The following is a 23,458-nucleotide window of genomic DNA, read 5'->3' on the forward strand; positions in this document are numbered from 1 at the left end:
TAGTTGTATTTAACGCAGCAGCATATTTTTTTTACTCCATACCATTGGAAAAAATGTTCCGCATTTAGGATACAAATTTCAATGGAATGAGATAACCACAAATAACTCAAAATTTAAATGTTTTGTATGAACGAGCATCAAGGTGAATTTCAGTGCCCAACTAAAGCACGTAATGTCGATTGATCGAATCATCGCAAAATGCAAAATCGATACATAAAAATACGGAATATATCCAGTGATTGAGCGCAGTGGGCTTACGACACGTTTTGTTCGCTAGTGAAACTTGTACGAATTATGTATGATTGTAAACCATGAGTGTTTTTAGTTGACTAAATAATATGAGGGAGTGCACGTTTTTTACGACGGTCAATTTAGTCATTCGAATAATAACTATAATTTTCTCGCCTGAATTCTGAACCTAATTTCTGGTTTCTGAATAAATTCCAGAACTCAGTTTCAGAATTTAGTTCTAAATTATAGGTTCAAAATTTGAAATCAAGATTCTGAAACTGAATCCTAATTCTGGATTCTGGTCTTTGATTTATGTTCGGAATTAGAATCCAGAACTCTGACTAAGGATTTCAATATCAGAATTCTGGAACAAAATTCAAGATATGAAATTTAGATCTGGATTCTGGAACTAATGGTTAGATATGAATTCCGCCTGAGTTTTGAATTTCTGAACCAGGAATTAATCCCTGTATTCAGTTTCCTGAATTCCTGAATTTCAAGAATTCAAGCTCAAAAGGCCTTCTGCAGCTAAATTCATAACTTGGACTCTGGAACTAGAATTCAACAGCTCTTGAGCCGAATTCGGAACTTGGATTCTAAAATTGAGTTCGACTGAGAAACGACTGGAAAATTTAGAGGATTTTCCGAGTGTTATCAAAAATAGCTTTTAAAAATGAGTGTTTTTGTGATCTTTTCAATTATTTGGAAAAATAATGCGATGATATGATTTTTTTTCAAAACCTTATGCTGACTATAAGGATTACATTCGAATACATTTTTGAAAAAGCATTTAACCCTTTTCATGGAAAATCAACGAATTTCATATAACCTATTTCGTTGTATTCTGACGATTTGGAGGTGCTAAATGAAATACAAATACGTTTATTGAAGAGTTAGTCTTTCATTGCAACTATTCGTGAGCTTAGTAATTAATTTTAAATTAAAGCTGTTGTATATTTTTTGTATTTTGTTTTAATAAGCATGAAGAGCAGTGTGCACTTAGTCAGGCTTAGAGGGGGTAAAACACACCCCGACAGGAAATGGTTAACCAAGGAAAAATGAACGAAGATATTTCATAAATAACTATCTTTAATCACTATTCTTTCTTAAAAATACAAACAAATACTCGCTGTGTGCATTGAAAAATACATGAAAATAAATACATAGATACATGTGTCATTTTCTAGCACCTTTATAATTTTTCCTTTAAATTACGTACGGGACAAAACTCTCGGTCGTGAGAAAAACATGAATATACACATTTCAAATATCGTGAAGTCACGGGTATGTGAACGTAATGCTTATGTCAGACATGTGATATTGAAATCACTGTACACCATGGAATCACATGTCTGTCACCCTGAATCATGGTGGTACCATGCGAGCATCATGATACAACGGTGATTTCCGTACTACGGTCATTTATCGTTGTACTGTGCAAAATCACATCACTGTTTACTGATACCAGCGCCATTGCCGAGCGATGGTGAACTTATGAAACAATATTTTCTTTTACTGCAGCATCAAATAATAAACAACCTTTGTTTTATTTTGAAAAAAAAAAATCTCTCGGTAAAATGCTAACAAGTAGCATAAAACTTATATACTTTATAAACGTTGTAGCATATTTTCAAAAGGCAGTCAAACCAAGAAATGTTCATATGAACTTCGAAATAATATCAAAAAACTATTCAGAAAGTCAATTTTTTGAATTTTTTTTTTTAAATAACACTAAATCTCGACGTTTTATGCAATTTTATATTTTTTGGCATCAAAAAAAAAATACAATTTCGGAAATTTCATGTACTCCCCCCTATGGTGCTTTTTCAAGATCGAAAATTTTCAAACCTTAACCGCTGGGCAGAACCCCTTACCCATGTCCGATTTAGCTCAAATTTTGCCTGAGGACTTTTTACGAGGTGCTTAAACTTTCGAACAATAGCGCTTTATGAAATTAGAGGTGATCCCAAAATATTGGCACCCTTATATACATTAGAGCGGTAAAAAACAACGTGTTTTGTCGGTTACGACACTTATACCATTATATCTCCGAAACCAAAAGTCACAGCCATTTGGTCTTCGAACTTGATCAATGGTCCGATAGTAAATTTCAAACGAGCATAAGTTTGTTAAAGTCGTTTCAGCCACCTCTGAGCAAATTGAGCGCGTATGATTATCTTCGAAAAGTGTTCACACACACACACACACACACACACAGGGGGAGAGAGAGAGAGATATTTTCCGATCTCGTCGAACTGAGCCGAATGGTATATACACTATGGGTCTCCGAGGCTCCGTTCAAAAGTCGGTTTTCCTGCAATTCTAATACCTTTCTATAGAGAAAGGCAAAAACCTATTTTAATCCATCATTACATCAATGATGCCTTTTTCATATTACTCATTACATCCTAAATATAACCATGAAATTCGCAAAAATAACTGTTCATTGAATAGAAATAGGAATATTTGTTCGGACCTATTCTCACAAACTCTATAAATCCTGTTTACCCTGTAGTTCCGGAACCGAAAGTAGTATCCACAACAAATTAAGGAATTCCGTATGAAACTGTAAGACTTTTGTTTTGAACCTATAAGTTTGTGAAAATCGTTTTGGCCATTTCCAAGAAAAGTGAGTGAGATCCTTTTTGCAGATTTTAATCACTATTTCCAATTCTTCCGAAACCGGATTAAGATGTTCGGAATAGCTGAAGTTGGTTCGTTTGCTACCAACAAATATGACCTACAAATTCGAACAGTTTTGAACGTAGTTAAACCTATACTGACTATCTCATGCTCTATTTCGATTAAACCAATTAAACGAAATCTAACAAACGAAACGAACCTGCGTTTCTGTTACTTCGGCATATGTAGGTCAAGCTAAACAGCATGAAACAGCAGCATAAAACATGTAGTAAAATTATTAGTATTATTACTATGATTATAATTATAATTATTATAGTTAATATTATTATAGTTATTATTATTATTATTATTATTATTATTATTATTATTATTATTATTATTGTTATTATTATTATTATTATTATTATTTTTATTATTATTATTATTATTACTATTATTATTATTATTATTATTATTATTACTAATTTTTGACATCACTACACAACGTGTACGAAATAGAACAAAGCACGCCTTGTTCGTTTTGTGTTTTCTTCTTCTTTCGGTGTTGTACATATTGTCACTCTATATGGCGATTTGAAAACTTTGACACTCATCGCCCTGTAACTGCGGAACCGCAAGTCGGATCCGGATGAATTTTAACGTAGCTTTAAAGACAGTATGAACTTTAATTCAAATCAATTTGTGAAAATCGGTTCAAGCAACGCAGAGGAATCGAGATGAGTGTAGTTTTAGGAGTTTTTCTTCTCCACTTTCGGTGCTCTCGGAATAGGAAAAGAGGGCACCAGTAGTGCCGAATTGAGTTTTCATTCCCACAAACTAACAAGCTCTGCAAACTAGAAGAATTTGTCAGACAGTTTTATGGGATTTGTACCTGGTTTTGACCATCGTTCGTGGAAAAATACTAATAGAATTGATAAACAACCTACAGTATGCATCGAGGGTATGACACCAACTAGTATAAAAATGCTATTAGCATCAGAAGGCCTTCCAACAACACCTGACCACCTCCTACGAATCTTCATCGAAGTGCATCAGGAATTTGGAATGAAACCTAAGGAAGCGCTGACCGACCTGGACTCTTATGGGAAATTTTTGACAAGTGAACGTATCCGCAGACTCCAACTAATCCGGGAAGCTGAACATAATTTTACAAGGCCGAATTTTCGGAAATAACGACGCCCTTTGACGAAGGAATAGAAACAGGAATTAGTAATGTAAGTATTCCAGAATTCTCAAAAACTTCTTCGCTTCATAGACAAAATGTGACTGCAATTTTGGTCTATTGCCAAAATTTCAACCGCATGAAAAGTCCGGCCAAAATGAAAGAAATTCATCAGAATTTAATAACCTCCTCTTTCGACGTAATCCTTGGAACTGAAAGCAGCTGGGATGGAAGTGTTAGTAGCGAAGAAGTTTTTGGAAATAATTTTAACGTATTCCGGCACGACCGAAATTTATCTCTCTTTCAGAAAAAATCAGGAGGTGGAGTCCTCATAGCCATAAACTCGTGCTTTACTTCTAAAGAAATTATTACTCCTAAATATAAAGAATTTGAGCATGTATGGGCCAAAGTCTCAATATTGGGAGAAGAACATATTTACTGCTCTGTCTATTTCCCACCCGAAAATGCGAACAAATTCTCTTTTGAATTATTCTTTCAATCTTTAGACACAATTATTTCGAATGTGGAACCTGAAGTAAAGCTTCATATTTTTGGCGACTTTAATCAACGTAATGCGGACTTCATTTCTGACATTGAAAATGAATCAATCTTACTTCCAGTCGTAGGAGAAAACGCAACATTGCATTACTTTTTCGACAAAATTTCTAATTTTGCCTGCATCAAGTAAACTCCGTAAAAAATCAACAAAATGCATATTTAGACCTTCTTTTCACAAATTGCACAGAAGACTTTTGTGTGAATGCATCAAACCTGCCATTATGGAAAAATGAAGCATTTCACACCGCAATTGAATATTCATTATTTACACACAATGCATCCCTTCCCTACGACTTGGAATATGAGGAAGTGCCGGAATACAATAAAATTGACTTTGAAAAAGTCAAGTGTAGACTAAGTATAATAAATTGGCGGAACATACTGAGTACAGAAGGAAATGTCGACGTCGAAGTAAACAAATTCTATCACATTATAAACAAAATATTAGCCGAAACTTTGCCTATGAAAAGAAGAAGAAAAAATCATAACAGCAAATTACCTGTATGATTCAATTCACAACTAAAACATTTGAAAAATAGGAAACAAAAAGCACACAAAACTTACAAACAAGAAAAAAGTGACGCTCATCTTCAAAATTACTTAAATTTATGCAATCAACTCAAAATAGCCATTAACACAGCACATGAAGAATACAACCGCAAAATTGAAAACGAAATAAAGACTTGCCCTAAGAACTTTTTTAACTACACAAAAACTAAACTAAAAAGCAACAATTTTCCATCTCAAATGCACCTCGACGAACATGTAGGGAAAAATAGTACAGAAATCTGCAATCACTTTGCAAATTTTTTTCAAGAAGTATATACATCTTATTCAGAAACTGACCGTGACCGTGAATACTTCTCTTTTATACCTGCATTTTCCAACTCCATCTCTATAAACTATTTATCAAAACATGACATTTCGACAGCACTGAAAAACTTAGATGCTTCAAAAGGGCCTGGACCTGACAGTATACCACCAATATTTTTAAAAAATCTTGCTGAAGAACTTACACTACCACTACAACTACTTTTTAACCTATCACTTAATAAATGTACTTTTCCTAAAGCATGGAAATCTTCCTTTCTTGTACCAATATTTAAATCTGGTGCAAAATCTAACATTCGGAACTACCGTGGAATAGCCATTATCACATGCATTCCAAAATTATTTGAAAAAATTGTAAATGAAAAACTTTTTCATCAACTTAAAAATGTAATAACAAACAAACAACATGGCTTTTTTAAAGGCCGCTCAACAACAACAAATCTCTTAGAATTTATGACATTCACTCTGAATGCAATGGACGCCGGAAACTACGTAGAAACTCTTTACACTGACTTTAGCAAAGCCTTCGACCGTATTGACATACCATTACTTCTACACAAACTACAAAAATATGGCATAAAACATACTCTTCTGGAATGGCTCAAATCATACTTAACGAATCGTGTACAGGTAGTCCGCTTCCAAAACATTCTGTCTGAACCAATTAATGTAACTTCTGGTGTACCTCAGGGTTCTCACTTAGGGCTTCTCCTTTTCATTTTACATATAAACGACATTTCCTTCATACTCAAAAATCTGAAAGTGCTTATATATGCAGACGACATGAAACTCTTCATGGAAATTAAAAATATCAACGACGCTGTAATATTCCAGAACGAAATCAATCTATTCCACATTTGGTGCTGCAAAAGTCTACTCCAACTCAATGTAAAAAAATGTAACTCAATAACTTTCAGTAGGAAAAATGAAACTATACCCACAAACATACATCTAGGAAATCAGCTTGTAGAAAAATGTAAAATTGTAAGAGATTTAGGCGTAATCTTAGACTCCAAGCTCACTTTTGTGGAGCACTACAATACCATAATCAATAAAGCAAATAGCAATTTTTATATACCTAGCCGGCAATTACGTTCCAGGAAATTATTTTTAGAAAAACAAGCTAGAACAAATTATGCAAAATACAGTCCAGTCAATCGAATAATGCACCATTACAATCTATACTGCGAACATCTTGACCTTACTATGTCAAAAAATCAAATCAAATCTCAGCTTTGTCGTAGAAATAATGCGTAGTATGTAAGTGAACTTTGTAAACAATTTATATGTAGTCTACATTTGCTTGACGAAATAAAAAAAAAAAATAAAAAATAAAAAAATTTCCATTTATCACACTTTAGTTCCGAAACAGGAAGTCGAATCCAGATAAAATATTCTACAAATTTTCAGGATATTATAAGAACTTTCCTTTGAATCTTAGCTTGCGAAAATCGGTTGAGTTGTTCCAAAGATAATTGAGTGTAAACTTTTTCTCAAATTTTCACATATTACCATATAACACTTTAACCGGAAGTCACATTCAAATGAAATTCAATAGCAAGCTTTGGAATCATAATACCTTTTATTTGAATCTTAGTTTGTGAAAATCGGTTCAGCCATCTCTGAAAAAAGTGAGTGCATATTTTTTCATTTTATTGGTCCTATATCTCCGGAACTGGAAGTCGGATCGGAATGAAATTCAATAGCAGGCTATGGGACTATGAGACCTTTCATTTGAATCTTTGTTTGTGAAAATCGGTTTAGCCATCTCTGAGAAAAGTGAGTGCATATTTTTGTTACATTCATGCACACATACACACACAGACATTTTGTCAGTTCGTCGAGCTGAGTCGAATGGTATATGACATTCGGCTCTCCGGGCCTCGGTTAAAAAGTCGATTTTCACAGTGATTGCATAGCCTTTCTATATTCAGGCATTTCGCCCCATAAATATAAGACGATAATTTTGAAGATTGTTTAAGTTTAACTGCAATTACATCTCCTGTATCAGAACAGAGTTATAAAAAACGAAGGATTCACTGGTTGCACGATTAAAATCGTTTTCATAACTCAAGAAAATTTATTTGAAAAGAACTTTTAAAACAACATATAATAAGGACATAATAGATTTTCGTCAATTTTCCCAGTTATATTGAATTCATATATATCAAAATTTTGTTGTAATATCTTGGCATACTGAACTTTCAGTTTCGTTTCAATTTCTGCGAAAAATATGATACTTTAAAAAAACACAAGGAGTATGTTTTGTCCCGAGAGTAGGTTTTACCCCACCTATCGTTGCAACTTCCAGTGCATCGATATAGATTGATTATGAGTCTATGGCTATGGATTCTTCGCCGAATCATCAGTTTCTGGGCGTTTTTTTGACGAAAAGGAACTTGATTCTTCTGTTGATGGACAAAAGTTTTACTCAAGAGCCTATCGTCTTGATCAAGATTCCGTCGTTCAAGAGAAACGTATCATCTGGACTTAGATATAACCTGGTCGCATAACTTCCGAGACAATGTTTTGAACATTAGGAATTGTGTCACAAGCAACGAAAAATTAGAAAAATTTACAGGTGACGCAAATTCACATATGACACAATTCATAAGAGCATAATTCGTAAAATGACTGAATTTTGAAATAATTATAATAATTAATTTTGTTATTATCAATAATAGGTACGATCTCATGATAAAATATGTTTCCTGACCGGTTCCTAATGAACGGTTTCGAAAGTACTCCTAGTGGTCAAAAATTTAATAACCTATTCATGATGTTAAAAAGCTTTTCTCTCCATTCACAAAGTTTCATTAGAATATTTTGTTCATTAATTAAATTTCTAACACAAATTTGGGCTCATTTTTGATACGTCACATATTCAGCAACATTGCTAAAACCAAATGTATTGAAAATAATTCATTTGACTTAATTCTTGATCAAATCTGATTAAATTGTGCGAATAGAAAACAGAATTATTTGTCGATTGCGTCATTTATACGATTATATCTATAAAACTGGAAGAGTTAAGCATCAACATTACTATTCTTTACGTTTCGTCTTCGACTCGTCAGTGCAGAGCAGTTCAAATTGAACTGCTTAGTGCAAAAACTTAGACAGTTCAATTTGAACCGCTAACCGCTAACCCCAAGCACAAGAACGGCTTTTAACCAAACTTTCAAATAACATTAAAATTAGTTATTGTATCTTATATCGTAATTGATGGGGTATTCCAATTTCATATAATTTATCCAGTAGTTCTATTCTAAAGTAGAATACAATCAAATAAACTGCATCAGAATCAGATAAGAGAAATGCTTATGATAAAATTCTTTTCTGAATGCTAGAATATCGAATAACTGAAAAATTCGTCTTCTTTAAATATTTTGACCTTTGTTTGATATTACAATGACGGAATTTATGTTTTGTTGCTATTTCTCATGCTGAGTTTTTCATGATTTTTGATATCTTAACTCTTATTTTAAACTATCCAACGGACTTCTGGTTCCGGATCAACAGGGACAAGTTTGCTTGAAATTTAAAACAATAATTTCGAACGGAAATGAGAAAAAAAGAAGAATCCCTGCGAACTTTGCTTAATACTTTTTAAAAATTTGAATGGTTATGCTAGTTCCTGCACAAGCAAACTGTTTTCATTCAAGATTCGAAGAAAAGTTTTTTTTAATCTATAATATTATTAAATTTATGAAAACATGAGCTATATGAGAAAGGTATCTTTACACCACTAGGTGGATTAAAACAGGTTTTTTGCTTCTAATCAATCTTGAGAAACTTCCAAGAAAGCAAAATCTTTATGACTACGCAGACATATTGTATTAAGATAGTGGGAAAACTTGAATACATTACCGAAAATATATAGTTATTATAATGAATAATGTATGTGATAATAACGAAACAATTCATTTCAATACTAGAATTAAGAAATCCTATTTCATGCAGCAGAAAAATTTCTCTATTCGGCCAAGTAAACGTATGAATAAAATGTAATAAATGCAACACATTTTTTGTACCAGGCTTTTCTGCATACATAAATTTATTTTTATGCCGCCGTTGTTATTATTTTGTTCAGTCCAATCTCCTGAGCATTACCTACAAATTGTCCTCTTTGTTAGGTCGCCTTGGTTGGTTGGTTGGTTTGGTTTATATATGAAAACACGTTGCAACAGTATCCGGAACAGGTTGCAACTATCGGTAAGTTAGCTCACTGACACAGAAAGCGGACAAAAACAATTTCGTTAGGATGACGGGGTCGATTTGCTACACGGGAATTTCATACAGCAGGTGTTCATTGGTTCCAAATGGCATATTTGTTTTGGTTCTACATTTTTAACTTTTCAGCTACTAGAAACCTTACTGAACTAATTCAAAACCGGCAATATTACTCGTATAACTATCACAATCGTGAACCGATGAATAGCCAAGGAAAAAATCCTACTTGCCTGAATCACGTAAGCGTTCTCGATGTTCCGTCAAGTGATTCCATTATCTGCTGATATGAATATGAATATAAACCTATAAAAGCATTCTGCATCATTCCCCAGCACTAACCAGAAAAGGGAAGCATTAAATCATCCACCACTAAACTACTACTCGTCGACAACGGATAGCTCTGTGCCGTTGAAGCTGTCTACCGGCATCCCATTCGCCTGAGCACACTCGGTCATGTTCTTTCCTCCGATCCCAGACCCTGTTACGGACTGTTACGGATGGAAAGCACTTCCTCCTATAAGGCTTCTAGCTCGAAAGGATCTACGGCGCACTCACACACACACACACATACTGGGTTCTGGTACCGTAACTTCTTTTGGACTGGCGGTAACGTTGTTGTTTTTGCCGTCCCTTTTTATTATTTGTTTAGTTCTCGCGCGGCTAGGCGCCAGCCTGGCGCCTATCGATGATTATTGAGTGGAGAAAATCCACCCCTCCGAAAAATGTATCCGGTTCCATCTGGCGATAGACGGTAGTGCAGAAGAATGAACCCAACTCCCAGCTTCGGCAGGGATGCTTTCCGTATGAGCGTGCGTATGTGTGTGTATGTATGCATGTATGTATGCTGGAGTGCAGTGACAACAGGAAGTATGTTCAAACCAGGCTAATAACGGTGGATTGAATTAAGACTTTTCCGTCAATATGACAATTTCCCGGTGTTCAGCTAGGGTTCGATGCTTCTACACAGGGAGATATATTCAGAGATGCAGTGATCACATGTGTGCATTTCGCCGGATTTATACAATGCAAAACGTGCAATGTAGGAATTTTATTCTGTGGTGTTAGAGAAGTACTATTTTGAAGTGAACGAAAATTTTCATCAACAGGACTTGTTTTACTATGATTTAAACGCATAAACAGTTTGATTTTAAAGCAATTCTTGCGTAGCAAACTTTTTCAGTGACATAATTCTACAAACGATACTATTCATAACAACTGAACTTGTCAAATGACGCAAAGCTCCATTCGTACGTAATTTTACAAGCACCGAGTGCAATTTGCATTTGGTTACCAAGCGCCGCTTTTTGGATTTATATGCATCGATTATTCATTAGACAGATATGTGCTTCTATGGCTCAGTCGATTAATGGTGTGCTTTGTGATCTAATGTTTCTCGGTTCAGGTCGCGCTGTTTTGTCTTTTATTTCATTTGATTTCATGTCACGTAATTTTCAAATCACACAATTATGCATGTTCTTGATTAGAAATTTGTTTGAAATATGACGCTCCATTTATATGCTTCTTATAAGATGTAGTATTACAAAAAATTTTGGGAAGTGATAAAGGTCTTTTATTGTTTACTATCCAAACCGGCAACTTATAATAATTCTTCGGAAAGAAAAATTATCGCAATGTTTAAATATTCTGATTATTCTGTATTACGGGCGTTTTCGTTAGACCGCAGATTCGTGAACTTATGATTAGTGACGACTTTGTAAAGAAATTGAACCCAGTGGAGAGAAGAGCATGGCTTAGTTTCATTTCTTTACGTGAAAATTTTGTTTGAAAGGAAACAAGTTCAAATTACGTTGAGGTGGTCCATGAATTTTTGGAAGCTCATGGAGAAATGGGATGCAACATGTCTATGAAAGTTTATTTTTTGCAATCCTGTTTGGAATTTTTCCCAGTCAATCTCGGTCACTTCATTGACGAGCATTGTGAACGATTCTATAAAGAAACATCAAAGTTTGATGAATGGCTTAGAGAAAAGAACCAATTCAGGTTAATAGCTAACTACTGCTGGTCACTTAAACGTTAAAGTGATGACTCGTCTTATATACCCAGAAGATCGAACAAACATTTTTTTTAAAATTTATTACACATGGACTGAAAAGTCCCGGGCCTAGCACATAGATGGTGCTAGTTTTATTGCATTTACCTTTTTTCAGTTGATACTAACCTTTGAACAGCTTTGACAGCTTTTAAAATTTCATGATATTCTATTCATTTGTTTGTGAGTTATTGTGTTAAGAGTGACGCTACTCTTGCTTCATGATGGGAAAAAATACCGTTATAGCAAAGCAATGGCTCGAAAAAAATAAAATAAAAGTAAAACGTTGGTTTGTTGACTTCAAACGTGGTAGTAGAGACACCGATGATACTGAACGCAGTGGACGTCCAAATGAGGCGATAACACCAGAAAACAGGAAAAAATGCACAAAATCGTTTTGAATGATCGAGAAGTGAAGTTGCGTGAGTTAACTTACATCGTGAAGATATTAAAAGATTCTGAGCAGCTGAGCTGCCAGGTGAAAATTTCAAATATCATCAGACAGGGTTGGAAAAGTCTGTATATCCGGAAAAAAATATACAGTCGGCAAATATGCCTTGCTGGAAGCCATTTCTCTATAAAGTATGATACGCAAAACTGATTTGGCGAAAAAAAGGTCGCGACAATTTAAAAAGTCTGTAAATTTTAACGAAAGTCTGCGAAAAACTCGATTTTCAAAAGCCTGCACAAGCAAAAATGTCTGCAGCACTATGTACGAAATCTGCAAATTTACAGACAAATCTGCAGATCTGGCTTCTCTGCTGAGCAGTGTTGACCATGTTTAAACGTAACAAATCGGAATTTTTGCGTCGATATGTGACAATGGATGAAACAAGGATTCATCACTTCACTCCGGAATCAAAACGATCGCTAAAGCTGAGGCCTTTTTTGAGACAAAATATAAATCGGTCAACAAAAATCGAACTGAAATGATAGAGCGGCGCCGGAATGATTGCGTTGCTCTTGATGGAGATTACATTGAATTGAAAGTTATTTTGAACCTAAAAAAATCGTATTCTCTTTGTTAGACTCGAAACTTTTTAGTTCATGTGTTATATAAACAAGAATGTCAATTTTCCCTTAAACTCTAAATAGCTTTTCCAAGGGCGGTTATTTTTTTCCTTTATACATCGTTACTTTTGTTTTCAGGAGATGCGACGTAACTTTGCCAACTCTTAATATTTTTCAATTTTTTTCAAATCATTTATTTTACTCCGGCTTTAACCATTTTGGTCATTCACCGGAGATTTTTAAATGAAACTTGTCTAATTTTTTTTCAGAACTGATTAGACCACAACGTGTCCTAATAAGGGAAATGTTAGTAAGCTAGCGTGAAAATGGTTCCAAAATAAGAAAAATACGAATAAAATATTTAGATTCTTGAGTAAAAATTTTGTCTATGTCGTATAAAACAAACCAATTTTTTTTTATCGAAAGCTACAGTACAAAACTATTCAAAACCGCCGGAAATTCTGTAATCGATTGAAAATAATCCGTGCAGGAGATTTTAGTCGAAAAACAGTTTTTAATAATAAAATAAGATTTTCAAGGTATTACAAACATTTCTAATACGGTTTTGTGTTATGTTCGACCTGATAAACAATCTCTAATATATCACTATAAAAGTGCATTCACTTTTTTTTTATCTTTGTAGCACAGTGTAATTTCTCCAAACAAGATCGTTAGGTAATCTTTTCAAACTCATCATTTCTTTGAAGAAAATTTAATGATCAGTTTTGTCTAGGTTTGTTCATTTGTTTATTTTGTTTATTTTTTGGGAGCAGGGAAAAGCCCGATGGAGATGAAATTTGGCAATCTCTCTCTCATAAAAAAAACCATGAAACATAAAACCTCCTCATCTTTCGTATCAACAGATTACAATGATCCAACAGATAAAATAAGGCTTAACACTAACAATAAAAACTAATAAATAAAACTAAACCTATAACCCTATATCTAGTTGATGACACCAAGCACTACAGGGCAGCAATAGTGTTCTTGCTTCAACTGGCGGAGAAAAAGGGATAGATAAATGGATGATGAAGGTAGGTGGAGGGGATGGAAAGTAAGCGTGGTCGAACAACGGGGTTAGAATCGGCATGTAGATCTAATTAGTGATCGAAAAGATGGTGGAAGACGGAGGAAAGATGGAAGTGCGAGCGGGTTAGTATTTGCAAGCGAATCTGATTAGTTTCCAATAGAAATAAAGAAGACGAAGAAAATGAGAGGGGAAGTGAAAGGGTTAGTATCATCGAGCGAATCTGATTAGTTTCCAACGGTGATGGGTGAAATTTTTGTATTTTTGTTCAACCATCACTAGGTTGAACAAAAATACAAACGGTTACAAACAGTTCGGGTTTACATCTCATCCAAGTCAGTCGACAAACAAAACCGCTTACGTTGGGGACAGAAGAAACCAAGTACAGTATCGTGTAGTGAACAATAGACCTCGAAAATGAGTGAACCAAACGAACAAAAGCTACCGTCGGTACGAAAGAAAACAATTATTATTGACTTCAGACAGTGCAAAATTCGACCTTCGATACGAGAACTTGAAGATTTGCTTAAGGATCAAATGCATCTTGACATTAAACGCGTGCATTTACTTCAATGCAATAAGACCAATAATGTTGTTTATATCCAGTTCTATAAAGAGTTGGATGCAATTCAATTCGCTAAAGACAATAATAATGTGCACTATGTGGAGCATGAAAACATCAAGTACAACATTCCAGTATATATGGAAGATAGTGCTATAGAAGTGCGTGTGCATGATCTTCCCTCGAGCGTCATCGATCCTTATATTCGCAAAACCATGTCCCAATACGGAGAGATTCTCTCTATCGAAAAAGAAAAGTGGAAGAATTTTTTCCCCGGTATTCTAAATGGCGTACGTTTGTTACGCATTCGCTTGAGGAGGCCTATACCATCTTATGTGACATTCGGTCAGGATACAAGAATACCGTGCAAATCACTTGTTACCTATGACAATCAGATGGCCACATGTCAATACTGCCAAAAAGCTGTTCACTACGGTAAGCCATGTGATAAACCGGACAAGGAGACAACTATACCAAAGGACAACGGTGCTTCCTTCACATCAACCCCAAGCAACCCCAGTACACCTGTGACAGTCACCAACAACAGTGAAGCATCCTCTTCAACGAAACCATCCAACGTATCCCCTGTAGAACAAAGTACACCAGCTGCAGTTAACAGCTTACCATCCAACCAACCAGCAACTTCAAACAATGTACAACAAAGCGCATCTACAGCAACTAGCAACGAAATCAACAACAATACCACTTATGCGGCAATGGATGACGAGGCGAACCACGAACGAAGTGCCCCTCAATCCTCGCAGGAGGAAAATGGAAGCTCCTCTCCCCCTAGAAAAAGGGTGACAACGAGATCCAATACAAAAAAAAATCTTTTATTTAAAAACTCAGCTAAATCGGCCACGTAAAGCTTGTACGCAAATAGGCCTGAATAAAATATCTTTTAAATAAAATAAAAACGGTTACAAACAAATCCTGATCCAAAGTTTATCTGACAAGTGGTAATGAAAATTGTTTGATCATATTTCGAGTCGAAAACATTGGAGCAGCTATTGAATGTCCTGCACATACTGGAAAATGGTTCATTGTAACCATAATTTGTTCGTGCAATGGGTAAACTCAAGAAACGATGAGAGCGTATAGTACGTCGATGAATGTCCAGATTGATCAATTGCAGAACTTCGGGACAATCGATACGTGATTGTAATAAATCAGCAACAAAAACGGCTTTGGAGACATTCCTACGAACAGATAGCAGATCCAGGTCAATAAGCTTACAACGATCTTTACGTTGGATAGCTTCGATGCGTGCAATGTCGATTTGATAGTGATATGCCCAGACAACAGCTGTATATTCTAGCATCGAACAGATAAGAGCACAATATAATGCCTTAAGACAGTATACATTAGTAAAGCTCTTGGTAACACGAAAGACGAAACTCAAGTGCTTGGAGGCCTTCGAAATCACATAATCGATATGACTTTTGAAGTCCAGCTTGCAATCAAAAATGATACCCAAATCTTTCACGGAAGATTCACGTCTCAGTATACTGTGAGAGATACAGTAGTCGTAGGTTATCGGCGAGCGTTCACAAGCAAACGACAAAACGGAACACTTCGAGGCATTCAAAACCATTCTATTATAATGACACCAGTTTGTGAATAAGTCTAACTGTGACTGCAAATATATAGTGTCTTCTTGACATTTAACTAAATAAAATAGCTTGAAGTCGTCTGCGAAGGATAGTTTGAGGCATTTCAATATGAAGTTGAGATCAATGAGGTCGAGTAAAAATAAAAATGGTCCTAAGTGACTGCCTTGAGGGGCTCCAGAGATGACAGCGAAAGGCACTGTAATGAAGTCTCCGATCTTCACCGACATTTCGCGACCAATTATATACGACTCGAGCCAATTTAGCAACGATCCACTGAAACCAAGTCTATTGAGTTTTGCTACTGCTATTTGGTGGTTTATTTTGTCAAAGGCTGCAGAGAAATCAGTGTAGATTGCATCAACCTGTAGGCGTGCTTGTAGAGATCGAACTATAAAAGAAGTGTAGCAGAGTAAATTTGTTGCAGTTGATCGTTTCGGCATGATTCCGTGCTGTGTTTCTGAAATGTAGTTGTTGCTGGTGTGTTTCAAGAAATCCAGAACTATAGTTTCAAATAATTTAGATACGGCACATAGTGCAGCTATACCACGATAATTGGATACATCGGCTTTATTTCCCTTCTTGAAAACTGGGAAAATAAATGATTTTTTTGAAATATTCCTTAATATTTTTTTAAATATTAAATGTTCCTTATTTAAGAGAAATATTGAACAACATCGACAGTGGAATAAGCAGACTCTTTGAGCAGTTTTTCAATACTAATGGTTTATTCGTTGTGCTTTGGATTAATCCACACGAATGCGGGAAGTCGAACATAAGCTAATAAACATCCTTTTTTTTAAAATATCATTTATTTTACCCCGGCTTTAACCATTTTGGTCGTTCACCGGGTAACATCCTTTTAATCCACCTAGTGGTATGATAATGCATTTCTTTTGCCATTCAATAATTCTTATTAGTGCATATTTTTTCATCAAGATAAGTTCAGTCCAAATGGGTTCTTGACTCAAATTAGGTTCTTGACTAAAATTCATTCAGATTGATTGGAATAGTTTACGTCGCATATTCGATAACGTTCGAAGCTTCGAATTTGACCAATGCACCAATAGTTGGCTCTAAATCAGCCGAATATTGTTTAAATTGATTGAGTCATCTCCGATACAAGTTAGCAAAGCAACATAAAAGCGTTTTGTCAACCGGCTCGTTTGAAAGCTACTACTGGACCATTGATCAAGTTTGAAAATCAAATGGCTTTCACTTTTGCTTCCGAAACTATAATGATATAAGTGACGTAACCGACAAAACGCGTTGTTTTATTGCCACTCAATTTTCCCGTGATGGCAGAACCGATTTTCACAAAGTTAGGCTCGTTTGGAAACTACTGTTGGTTCATTAGACAGATTTGAAGATAAAATGGCTGTTACTTACGGCTCCGGTGACATAAAGGCATAAATGACGTAAACGTCAAAACTCATTACCGCTTAATTTTCTTGTACATGTATTAACGATTGTACATATAATCGTAGGCTCGTTCGAGATTAAAATTTGGCTGTGGGTCGCTTGTTCTGTGAAATGTTGCCGAATATGTGACATAAATACTGAAGTATGCTTTTGGAACTATTCGAGTTAATCTGAATAAACTGGAGTCAAAAATGATATTTGGGTGTCATAAATTATCTCAATAAGAAATCAGAAAATATTTTAATAAGATTGTCATGATCAAAGAGAAACTAGGTGGATTAAGATCAGGTTTTTTTTTGCAGCTCAATTTTCTCAGATTTACCAATCCTGAGCTCGTTTGAGTGCAACTATTGAGCCATTGAACAATTTTGAAAATCCAATGATTGTCACTTCCAGTTCTGGAGATATAATGGTATAAGTGAAGTAACCGACTAACTGCACATTTTGTATCTGCTTAGTTTTCTCGAAGATGACTAAACGAATTTCGATAAACTTTGGCTTATTTGAATGCTGACAATGTCGATCAAATTTGGAAGGGTTAAGGTGAATATTTCCGATTCGAGAGACGTAATAATATTTGTGACGTAACCGACAAATTCCAGTGTTTTTTTAATGAAAGAATCGATTTCAAAAGACTCGTTTGAATGCCACCATTTATAAGCATATTTTTATAAGCAGGCTGAGGAAAGAATCTTATAAATATTTTAATGGGACTATTTAAATGACAACAGGAAGGTATTATCGCGCCCTCTAGGTGGTTTTGTATGACTCACAAAACTGAATGATTGAAAATATTGGGATGGAGGTATCAGGGCATCAGACGAATTGATGACTGTACAAGGGATTGTGGATAGCCAGTTCCAGTCATTTTCAAGGAAACTTGTTCCTTCTGAAGGTTTGACAGGTTGTCGAAGAATTTTGTGGTTTAATTTTTCTGGTGTGAAAATGTGATTTCGTAGTCTTTTGGCATCAGACCAAGCTGCGTGAAAGTAACAAATTAAATTTTTGGATTCATTTTATCATAAAAATCTATTAATCCGCTTGCCGTTTCCGGAACTGCCACGATGGCAGCGCACATAGCAGAGAACGTTGCTGCACCATGATGAGTGATGCAATTTTTATGCTCTCTCCGCGTGCTTTCGCTGCTCAGTTGGTTGCCCGGGTGATTGGAGTCAATTGACGGTTCGGAAGAAAACCGAAAAAGCGAGAACGGGCTCGGAACCGGGATTTTCCTGAGGGTAAAAGTTTTGCGTTTGATATTTTTTTTCTCGTGCGGAACCTGTATGTGGTCCTGGGTTTTTATGTTGTACATATGTACACACATAGGCAGGTTTCTTAAGCTTGGTAGCAAAACATGAGACTTTCCGGAAGAAGGGGGAAGGGGGTAAGAGAGTAGTGAACATGCAAAAAAATACATATCGAAGCTGAACGCTGCTGGTGCAGAACAACTTGGCATCAGACAAGACAGCGCCAGAACAATTTGAAAGTCTAGACCAGAATGCGATAAATTTATAGATTTTTGTTTGTGCCGAGTCAGATCTAGCTGGTTTCACTTCCTTAAACAGAGACTTTGGGGTTACGGTTTATGCAAATGCCCTTCGGATAATACTATGTATAATTACCATGATAAATTTCATTGTCGTCTTCTTTGCATGTTCTCAAACAGTTTTCGAGTTGAAAAACTTTGAACTTTCAATCAATGAACCAGCTTTACGGTATCTTGTGTACCATTGGTTATGCCATCAAATCTAATTTGACGGTATCTAGAGACTCTGTCAGCTGCTGAATTATTTACCCGAAGTTGATATTGATTTGAATTAATTGCTGCTAATTTAATATTCGGTAACCGGATCACTGTTCCTCAATTCTTAACAGGAAAGCAAACTTCGATTATATCTGCTCGAACAGTCCACGTCAATTCAACATCCGACTGCCATATCAACGAAGACTGTGATATTGTTAATTTAGATTTAAGGTATCAGTAGTGATGCCATTGTTTTAAGGGGAAAGTTCAACGCCTTTTATTCTATTCATTCCAGAACGATTTAAGGATACTGTACCAACGAATGTCATGCTTTCATAAGATTGGGACACTCAGCGGACTAAAACGCCAATTCAAGACTTTTCTAAACAAAAGTTTTATCACCAACGCTGTCTTTCGTCTTTTGAAATATGTCTAAACGTGATATTTCAAAAACTTTTTAACTATTCAATTTTCACAGAAACGTTACTTTGAATTGTTTTTATTAACATACTAGTGTAATTGAATGATTCTCCACATCTGAACATTTTCGACAGCTTGCAATACTTTTTAAAGGAAATTTGAACACCTCAAAATCAATTTTGTTGTTAACATGACGAAGTGGTAAGACGAGACAATTTGTTATGAATGTCATTAGATTATATTTCGAACTTATTTTGCGGATATATCTAGCCTCTGCACTAGTATTCTACAAGGTTGTTCGAACTGATGACGTAGGACTAAAGACTGTCCCAGAAAGTATGGACGCACTTTGATTTCGCTGTAAATTATTCACAAGTGTTAGATATTCAAATTATATTCGATATACTGATAATATTAGACTACAACAACAGAATATTATTCTCAAAATTTGCTACTTACACAGAAAGAAATAATGAAATTTACACGAGATGTAAATCAATAGTAACATGGAATAGACATGGGTTGAATCGAAATTTTAATTGAAAACATTCATCGATGCAAAACTAAATTGAATTGCATTGAATTTTCAATGAATATAACTGTATCGTTCAATTAACGCTTATTTTGCGATTAAATTGTATTGAAACGTACAGAATTGTAAAGTAATTTTATGTTTAATTACCTGCTCCAAATATGTGCATGAAAATAGATGTAAATTCACAAAATATTTTTATCTGTGTAGCCATTGTAGACTAGCTGGCGCACCTTCTTGCGAACGTTCCTCATTAAATTCCGTACAGACTTCTTGGCGACAAGTTTTGACACTTTTTTCCAATCTTTTTCGAACTGTTGAATGGTTGCGGCTGCCGAGACATGTTTCCTAAGATGTGCTTTCGTTAATGCTCAAAATTCCTCAATTGGTCGAAGTTGTGGGAAATTTTGTGGATTCATGTCTTTTGGGACGAAAGTGACACTTTTGGTAGTATACCATTCTACCGTTGATTTCGAGTAGTGGCAAGAAGCAAGATCTCGCCGGAAGACAACAGGACCCTTGTGGCTTCGAATCATGGGTAGAAGCAGTGGTGATGAAGGGTTTCGAAATCTTACCGCAGCTACAAACTGCTTGCCAGACCATAACTTTCTTACCAAATTTTTCGACTTCAATCGATGTCTCGGACTGGTTTAACACTTGCTCTTCTCGCACCGTATAATATTGTGTTCCCGGCAAGGATTTGTAACCGAGTTTCACGTAGGTTTCGTCGTCCATGATTATGCAGTTCAAATTTCCAGCAAGAATCGTATTGTATAGCTTTCGAACCATCGGCCTGATCGATGCTTCTTGTTTCGAACTACGTTTTGGTTATTTCTGCTTCTTATAGGTTCGAAGATTCAAACGTTCTTTAGCATGAAGAACATTTGACTTCGAAGTGCCCACTTTTTTGGCCACATCCCGAGCTGAAACCTCCTTCTTTTGCTCCAACGCCTTCAGTATACGTTTATCCAACTGAGGGTTAGCAGGACCTTTTTTTTCGACCCGTTTCCGGTTTATCCTCAAAGGTGTTATCCTCATCGAACTTCCTGATTGCATTTCGCACGGCTTTTTCACTTACTCCTTCCATTTTTGCTATCTTTCTCAGTGACAGTCCGCGTTCTGTGCACCATTTGTACACAATTTTTCGACGCTGTTCTGCTGAAAGTCCACGCATTTCGAAACAAACTAATGAAAACGAATGAACAACTGCACATGTGGTTAGTGAAGAAACAACAGGACACAGTCATAAAAATTGACAGATTTTGAACCATTGCGAAATGACAGCGGTTTTTGGTTGCGTCCATACTTTCTGGGACAGTCTTTACAAAAATTTTTAGGAAAATCATATTTAAAAACAATTAGATTATCTATGATTGTATGCGGCTTCTGAATACTGGATCGGGATCAGGGAAATAATTTTGGATTGAATTTTGGAACAAAATCCGAAAACTGAATTTCGGAACTGGATTAAGGACTTAATTTCAGGTTTAGAATTAGTTCCAGATTACAGTTTCAGAAATTAAAACTGTGGATCTGGAGCTGAATGCTAATTCTGAACCAAGTTTCTTGACCAGATTTTGGAACTGAATGTAGTGAATTTATATTCAGAATTTTAATCCAGAATTTTTTTTTAGGATTTCTAACTCAGAATTTGAATACTACATCATTTATATTCACATTCAAATAAATGTTAGATCTGAACTACGAACCTGAATTTTTAACTAGAATTTGATTCCGTAACTCAGATTTATAATTTGGTTCATGTTGTTTTTCTCCCCTTTTTAAAGTATTTTCAGTTAAATGTAAATTTAAAAAAATCAGTTAAATGTAAATTTAAAAAATGCACGAATGGATCACCAAACATTCAGTTTTTTTTAAAACGGATATTTTTAACTTTTTAACGGAGCCAATTTTCTTTTGTTCTGAAATGAAAAAAACACAATGGAAAGGAGAGAAAGAGAAAAATCCATTCATTGGTTGCAAGTATTTATATTGGGAACGGATCATTTTGTCGATAGTGGTTCCGACGAATGGCATTTCGCCGAAAGTCGTTTCGTGTAAGAGGCCATTTCGCAGAAAGTTGTTTCGTCGAAAGGGTCATTTCGCTGAACGGGCCTTTTCACCGAAAGAGACATTTCTCCTGGATAATTGACGTAGGTAAAAAAAAACGGGCGTTAACGCTACCATCTCTCATTAGCCTTTATTTTAAATAAATTCCAATTACGATATTCAGACAATTCCAAGATTTGGCGAAATGACTTTAACTCATTTTTATTCACTACACTCAAAAAAATCGTCACTTCAATGCTACCTGAAAACGTATGTGATTTTTATCCATAGAACTTTTTTTGTAATACTTATGTGACGTATAGATAGCACAGAATGAACTCATGAACTCTTAGCCCACATTTGATTCACGTAATATCTACGTGACATTTTTCGTATATTCTATAGAATAGTTTTGTGAAATTTTTACGAAATTCATTTAAATTGTACTGTAAAATTAATTTTATTTGCGTAATACCAATTGGTCATGCAAATAAGTTGTTGAGGGTTGGTTTTGTAGAGCCATTTAGTAGACTCAATAAGTGGTACATTTGCTCATAAATTTTACCTCTGCTTGGTAGTAATATTAGACCTGAAAGTATAGTAGAAATTAGCAAGACTTCATAACTTTCGATAGAACTAATGAGCAATTATTTACCCTAAAATCACTGTAACAAATACCTTAGAAGGGTCAAAAAGAATTTGGCCTATGTTGTTTGATCGAGATTTTTCAACAGATGCCATATTGTGAGTACAAAATGAATTCAAGTAAGTACGTGACACATTGAAAACATGTGACAACAGTAATAATTTTGCCATATGGTTCACTTCATACTCAATCTTGATCCGATTATTGTTAAGGAGATCACGTAAACTCCGATGACAAAGCCCTTTTTGGAATCTACGTGTTTTTTTTCACATAAGGTTAACGTGTGAATTTTTTTTCGAGTGTACCTGTTGTCACTTTTCTTTCTAACGGTTTGTATTGCGACAAGTCGAAATTCGATGCGTTAAAGAATAATTTTTGACACGAAAAGTACATTACAATTTAATGGCAAAATACAATACAAATTAAAATACTATATATTCAAATGGGTGAAAACAGTACGCTGAATTTGGAAAAAAAATACAGTACAATACTATAAAATACAGTACGGAGACGAGCGTTAAGTATACAGGAACTTATTCAAGCTCAGAATTTAGTTCTAAAACTTCACCTTCGGCTCATCAGTACCGAAAGCAGTTCAAATTGAACTGCCATCTCCATCTAGCAGCTCAAATTGAGCCGCAAAGTTTGCACTATTTAAGTAACGACTTTTAGGATATTGCACCGAGTTGTAATATCCTTTTTGATGGCTAGAACAAAAACGAGTGAC

General features: G+C 35.2%; 1 protein-coding gene across 1 annotated transcript in view; it reads left to right on the forward strand.

Annotated features, from left to right (window-relative positions):
- Positions 1-23,458, forward strand: part of LOC131429173 (uncharacterized) — a 107,470-nt gene that overhangs the window by 19,194 nt on the left and 64,818 nt on the right. The window lies entirely within an intron of this gene.

Source organism: Malaya genurostris, chromosome 2, assembly GCF_030247185.1.
Source record: "Malaya genurostris strain Urasoe2022 chromosome 2, Malgen_1.1, whole genome shotgun sequence".
NCBI lineage: Eukaryota > Metazoa > Arthropoda > Insecta > Diptera > Culicidae > Malaya > Malaya genurostris.